The sequence below is a fragment of the Adiantum capillus-veneris genome, chromosome 27 (assembly GCF_014529385.1).
Source record: "Adiantum capillus-veneris isolate H3 chromosome 27, ASM1452938v2, whole genome shotgun sequence".
In the NCBI taxonomy this organism is placed as follows: Eukaryota; Viridiplantae; Streptophyta; class Polypodiopsida; order Polypodiales; family Pteridaceae; genus Adiantum; species Adiantum capillus-veneris.
The window spans coordinates 82,111,504-82,118,975 of record NC_140957.1 but is presented as its reverse complement, the minus strand read 5'-3'; the positions used below and the strand labels follow the sequence as shown (position 1 = coordinate 82,118,975).

Sequence of the window (7,472 nt, the reverse complement as noted above, 5' to 3'; positions counted from 1 at the left end):
TGCATGTTAGTTCAACATAAGAGTGAGAGTGCATAATAAAAGAGAAGCAATGAATAGCAGCAACCACATTAGAGTTTTGCAAAGCAAGCATAGCAATTGTAAGGTACATTAGATGGTCAAGTGTAGGCATTTCATTAAAGTCCAAGCTTATTGGAAGTAATGCATGAGTTAGCAAAAGGCGTCCTAGTTTTAATCTAAGGTCTCAACTATGCCAAGTCTAAGAAGTGAAATTAGCATGATTAATAAGAAACAAACATCTAAATGGCACTAGAGCTAGGCTTGGGCGCTTTAGTAGTAAACAAATATGAGAATCTTTGAATTTCAAGAGGAAGAGGCTTCATTTTCCTTTTGATTTTATGCAAACATAGGAATTTAAAGCACATGGCAACCATCCAAGAGTGAGACAAGCATCGACCTTGGTTCCTTGTATGACTACAAGGCCTTCTCCAAGAATCTACTAGTTCACTCAAGGCATGGCTACCCCCTAACAATCCAAGGCATCGGTTTAGGGCCTTGACCAAGCGAGCCAAGGTGATTCCCCTCGCCTGCCAAAGACCACTAAGGCGATAGGCTGTACACATAAACATAGACTTTATTTTTTATTTGGTAGCCCTTTGTTTTGGCGTTTTTTGGTTGGATTTCTCTTCCAAAGTGTATGATGCAATCTCATAAAGTGTAACCAAATGAAACAAGCTTGCACATAGAACTAGCACACCTAAATGCTTGTCAATCATTAAGTAGAAATTTATAAACCTAGAGCTAGCAATGTCATGAACTAGGATTAACACAAGGTCACAAATGCATACCCATGATTACTAAAAATAAGGTCAAACTTAAATTAATGACTTGCACCAAAACACGTAGATGGAAACTTGCAAAAGCTAGCCTAGCTTGCAAAAACTCATGTGGTTGTGCACTTTATGCACATCAAGGAAAATGTAGTGATAAGAGGAGAAAGAGGCAATCATGGAAAAAGTACACCTGTAATGGGGTGGATCCTCGTATTCGGATGTGATGATAGACCCCAATAGCAATGGAGATGGCCCACCAAATGCAAATCGCTGGGAGTAAATGTCAAGCTAGTCCTCATGCTTCTTTTTCCTGCAAAAAAGTAAGACACAAAGCACAATACCTCGAGGGGCATATCAGCGGGAAAAGAAGCAATAGTGAAAACAAAATAAAAGTCCTAAACTAAGGTCTGAAAACCTAGATATCCAGAGGGAAAAAACCAGTGGGAAAAAGTGACTCTGGTATATGCGCATGTGTCTAGTGCACCATGATCAATCAATACAAATCAAAGTCGCGTGCGACTAGAACGAATAAGAGAACCCTCTCCAAATAAAAGAATAGCTCTCTGTCTAATGATCAAAGGCTGGCTAGCACCTAGATCTATACAGTGGTCTCCGGTTGAAGGGAAAATATCATGATCTAGGGATGACATCAGCCTCGATGTCACTGGTCATAGGTCTCTGAAGCTCATGTATCACTGGAACACTCCTACATAGCTCTATGTCTCTATGATGGTCAATAGAAATCTGACTTGAGCTAGTGCTAGGGTCTACGTGTGATAAACTAGGGGGAAGGTTCTTCGGTAGCCAGATCTGCAATGCTCGCACTCTCAAAGGGATATCCGTATGAGCTCGTCTAGCATGTCTGCGTGTGCTACAAACGGAAGACGTAGCGTCCCTGTAAAATACCTCAAATAGCATGATAGAAACAACAAAGCACCTCAAAATATGCATACCTGGAAAATCCTGTGATCATATAATCAAATCGTACACGAACAGAGAGAAAAAGAGAGCGAGATAGAGAGAGAGAGAGCACGTGCAGGCGCACCTCCTAGAGTGGAGTGCTACGCTAGCACGTCGAGAGAGGAGAGAGGAGAGGAGAGAAGAGCAACGTAGACACTGGGTGCAATCTCCCTCCGTGCAAGAGTGACCATTTCCCTCTTGCATGTATTTGTTTTATAGATTTCTTGAATGGTCAAATGTGAGTACAAACCGGCCGGCCGGTCATAAATGGCCAAAGCTCATAAAAGAGCACTTGAATAATAAAATGTACAATATATATATATATATATATATCCATTCGCATAGGTCTAGCTCGGTCCAATCTTTTCCACCTGTCACAGCTGCAATAAATAATAAAATATTAATTCCATAACAACGTGTGCATCTATCTCTAGGACATGCTCACTGCTGTGGAGGGGCTGGCCTCTCTATGGGCCATCTCATCTCTCGACATCTAGCTCGTGGAGGTCTCGCGCTAGGGTATGATCGTGTATGCGCCGGGTATGCTACCACTCGTGGCCTATGTACCCAAACATGTCTCTGTCCCTCAAAATAGTCATGTGCCTCAAGTGACCATCTAGATTTGAGCCAACCATGTGAAAGTCCGTCATCGGTCATATGGCTCTCTATAAACACAATCGTGTTGTCACAAGGCAAAGATCTAGCGTGTATCTCGGTACGGGGAACATAGACCTGTCGAAGGGTCCGGGAAGCTCTATGTGGAAAACTATGTGCCTGATCTATCATGGGTCGCTCCTCGGTGGCACTACTCGTCGCTGCAGAACCACTGTCTAGAGAAGGCTCTACACATGGCTGGGATGCTTGTGTACGTGGCCTCCAAACAAGTCTAGTAGGCGGTCTCGTATCCCTACATCGTGTGTCAGTAGAGGTCACTCTAGTCCGTGTACGTCCAGGTATCTGTGGTGTAACCTCTATCGGCGTGGTGTCTCGAACGTGGTCTCTAGGAACCTGATCTAGCAATATACGGCTCGTGGCTGGTCTCCGCTCAATCGGGTGATATGATCGTGAATCGGCACTCGTAGATGGCACTAAGGCGGCATCTACCTGAGGTGGCTGCTCTCTCGGTGGCTCACAGACTGTGGCACCACTATGCATGCTAGAAGTGTGGGACATCGATGATATAGGCTCTACGGTCTCTCTCATAGAAGGAGCGACTCTCGCATATGGCTGTGGCTCGATAGCTATCTCTAAGGGCCGCTGTGAGGGCGGCAAATCTAAACAAGGATGCTCATAGGTAGCCAAGAGCTGCATAATGGTCTCATATGTGTCTAGGCCAGGGTCACTCAATGTGCGACTCTGTGAGGTCTCTTGCTGCACGCTAGAAGTTTCGTGGACGAGAGCGGCAGGTGGTGTAGGCTCCCTAACAATGCTCTGAGTAGTCTCTAGTCTCGGGGGCTCTACCTGTGGTGGGTGGCAGGCTAAGTGCTGGAGCTATCTCTCGTGGGACACTCCTCAGAGGCTCTCGTGTAGGCTCAAGCATAGGTGTGTCCTGAGCAGCTCTCTCTTGTGCGGTCACTCGCTCGTCAAGATAGGCGTCATCCTCATCAGGCCTCTCCCAAGGTGGTAAAATATGTCGCAACAAAGGAGGCCTAGGTGGTGATATCGCAACTGCTGTGACTGGAGGACTCAGAGCTCTCGGTAACCGTGGAGCTAGCATGGCCGTCGTGGGTAAACATAAGTCGTGATTCGAAGGGAGTAGGGTAGACCTATAGTCAAAATGTACAATGCGTGGCCGGTATCCCTATAAACTCGCTCACGTGGATCGCCTATCAAATGTGCAAGAAAGTGTGCTGAAGGATCTCTGGATCCACCAATCGACAAGCGTCTGTACCTATGACCGAGCTCGTCTAGATAGGTCATGGTTTGCTCAACTCTGTGAAGCTCCACTAGCCTAGGATGTGTCTGCGTGTCTAGGCGATCGTCTGGGTGTGCTCGCTCAATATCATCGAAGTCAAGGGTCTCAATCGAGCGATACTTCTCTCCAAGCTCATCAATAAGGACTGCTCTATCGGCCTGTGTGTAGACTCTCACAATCTGCCTAGGTAAAGACAGTGGTCGCTGTGGGTCTGCCATACGCACATATAAGTGGTCATGTAAATCAACATAGAAGGCAACACCACGCTGGTACTGGCCTATGATACATAGAATCTGACCCTCTATCTGTATCGTGCTACCTGCGGTCTCTCTAGCCTGAAGCGGTGCCTGAAGCGTAGTGGTCAGTGGTCTAGGGGCACTCATATCTACAATGTGTAGTCTACCGTGCCCGAACTCTGGTGCTCTCAACGGTGGTGCTGGGGTCATCGTCGCCTCTCTCGTATGGTCTCTAATATGTGTCATCAGAGGCGGGGATGGGTTTCTAGATGGTGCAAGGTGTCGAGGTGGAGACTCCCTAAAATATGTTGCTCGCGGGCTCTCCCTCTCGGTCTCACTATGAGTGGTACGCAAAGTACTAGCACTCGCCGAGGTGTGCATTGCTCTAGACTCGTGGTAGCTCGAAACGCCTGGTAGCAAATCAGGTCTAGGTGACGAGAACCCTGGCGGTGGTCTCCTGAGTGTCCTGGGTGGTGGCACTATGTCTAGAGGAGTTGAGGGACTCCTACTCAAAGCAGGGCGCTGGGTCGGTTGAGTATCATATGGAAACCCACAAGTCAAAAAATAAAACTCAGTGCCTGCGGTGCTCTCGTAGCATCTGTCTCTAGGCTCGCCAACTAGTGTCACAACATCTCTGGATAGGCGTCGACTGGATGCACGACACTCCAATTGATATCGACGTTGAGCACTATCATTATAGATCACTCGATGACCTACCCACTGTAATATAACCTGCCTCAAAGTAGTCGTCTGTGTGTACTAGCTCTATCTCCTCTCGCCTAATCGAATAGTCGACCACGTAAATGGCATGAAAATCATCTCTAAATGTGCCATCCAGCATGTCGCCGGAACGGACTCGCACTATCTGGAATGTCTGTGTGGGGCCAAGGGAGGCACGTCACTGGACAAAGAAGTATCCCTGTGTGTCTGTGTAAGTGGGTCGGCCTCTATGCTCCCCTACTAGCGTGAGCAATATATACTCGGAGCACTGGCTCGTCATGGCCATCATGTGTGCTCAAAGTGCACTCTCGACGTGTGCACGGTCTCTAGTCTGACTCCTATGTCTAATCTCGGGCAATCGGGTCAGTGGGGTGTGCGATGCTGAATGTGCGGGGTGATGCGCGTAAACGTGTGTGTGCGAAGCGAATGTACAACGTGGCACACATGAATGCGCGTGTGTAAGTGAATATGTGGGCGAATGGGTGTGAAGTCTGTCTCTCTCTCTCGTCGATGTGCGGAAAAAGCTCCTATCTCTCTCACTGCGTGGGCACGTACTCTCTCTCTCTCTCATTGAGTGATGCAAGAACTTGCTCTTCTCTCCTCTCTCGCTTCCTCTCCGGATCCTATGCGCAAAAATGGTCTCTTCTCTCCCTCTCCTTTCTTGTTTTTTTGTTGTTGTGGGAAAGCCTCTAGGCCACAAACCCTTCACTTTTGAAACTTAAAGAAAAAAAGCATCTATCTCTCTTTCTAATTGAAAGTGATAGTGGAGGGTTTGTCTTTTTGCTCTTATTGAAATATGAGGGGCACAATGCACAAATTAAAAGGAGTTCGGGGCTTTCTTTTACATGGCATTGAATTAAGGGGTGCTACACAAATTGAAAGGGGGGACAAAGTGAAAGAGAGGACAACTAACAAGGAGGGGGTACAATATTTAGAAAAAAAAGGGGGGGGGGGGGGGGGGGGGGGGGGGGGGAGGGGGGACAAAGTGAAAGAGAGAACAACTAACAGGGGGGGTACAATATTAAAAAAAAGGGGGGGGGGGGGGAGACAAAGTGAAAGAGAGAACAAGTGACAAGGGGAGAGGAATTAAGGAGGGGGGCAATGCCTTGGGAGAGGGGGGGGGGGGTTATTGTGTGTGTGTGTGTGTATGTTTTTTTTTAAAAAATTTTTTTTCCAAAACACCCCAAAAAGTAAATTTTTTTAAACCCAAGAGCGTAACAAATAGCCGAAAAATGTAAAATTTAACCCGAAAAATATGGGAAAGTCCCGGGCTTGTCAAGAATACGTCGACGGATTCGGCTATCTAATTTTTTGGTCAATTAATTGATTTTTTTGGCATTCAAGAGGCAAAAAATTACCTTAAAAATACCAAAAAATCACCGATTTTTTTTAAAAAAATTAAGCAACCCCTTAAGCTCTCTTAGACACACATTCTCACCAAGAATCACCCGCTAATTCATCATACATACCAAATGGTAGCAAAAGGCGAGATTCTTGGAGCTTTTTTTTTGCTTTTTTTGAGCGTTTTTGGTCCGAATCGACCCAAATTAAACCCGAATGAAGTGCAACTTTCCAAATCACTTTGATACCATATCAGAAACACAAATGTAGCACCAAAATGAATAAACAATCAAAACAACTCAATATGGCATCAAAAACATACTTTCCAAATGACGATTTCAGAGAAAACGCTAAGTGCTTGACTACTTGAATGCACAAACCAAATCAGCGTTTTTGCAAGCACAAATACACTTTCCCGGATGTCCAATTGCACAACTTGAATGCTCAATGCTTATACCAACAAAAGGATGACCAAATCACATAAATCCGGCATCAAAAAATTGGCATTCAAACGGATTTCAGAGAGCACACAAAGCACTAAATCCCAAACACCAAACCACCAATGCACACAAGGGATGTAGAGCACTTACATGACCATAATCAATGCATCGAATCCAAGTCTAAATGACGATTACACACCGTGTGTGTATGCGAAGCTCCAGATCCGTCGTTTTCACCTACAAGCAACCAAATCCCGAATGCATGATTTGCAACCAAACATCAATGATTTCAACCCAAAATCATGCACACCTTGCCTCTAATTAGGCACAACCATACATGTGTAAGCTCAATTGTTAGTAGATTAGTACAAAATTAGTGTGTAGAAAGAGAAAAAGATCGCAAAATTAGTCTACATGCTACCAAAATCAAAACCTACCACCATTCCTACAACCATCAACCAAAACCTAATTAAGATTAGTGAACTCAAACCATCACATGGGTGATCCTCTAGCTTAGGTGCTCGATCCCCGGCAGCGGCGCCAATGTTGGACGGATACGTCGCGACGGACGTCAGCATAGCGAGAACTCACCTAACATATAATGTCAACTGAGGACGGAGCTCGACCCGCAGGCGCGTGGAAGCAATCAAAGGGTGTCAACCTCTACTCGACCGACTAATGACTACTTCCTACAGAGATATCAAATCTACATGCCATCGATTCTGTGAATGTGAGAGTCTCCTATGATGCTACCGCAAGCCAAAAGCCCATTAGACGTTCTCGAAACGTTACGAAACTTGAGGAATATCCTATCAACACCAATGGGCCACTCTCCCTAAGGTCCGTGACCAAAAAAACCTACTCAATACCCTCCGTGCAGAAAACGCGTAGGATGTCTGGCCGATTTTTGCAGGTCGACGTTTCCAAAAACTAAAGTGCCTAATGTGTAGCTCTACTCGCTCTGATCATGTGGATATGCTGAAATGCAAAAATGGACATCAGTCACTCACTGAAACTCCAAAAGTAGCTCACGGGTGAATTTGCCAAAACACAGACGAACGCGCATGAT

General features: G+C 45.8%; 1 pseudogene; it reads right to left on the bottom strand.

The window, feature by feature from the left end:
• Window positions 1–3,171: 3,171 nt before the first annotated feature.
• LOC147422276 (uncharacterized) lies at window positions 3,172–4,743 on the bottom strand (annotated as a pseudogene).
• Window positions 4,744–7,472: the final 2,729 nt, after the last annotated feature.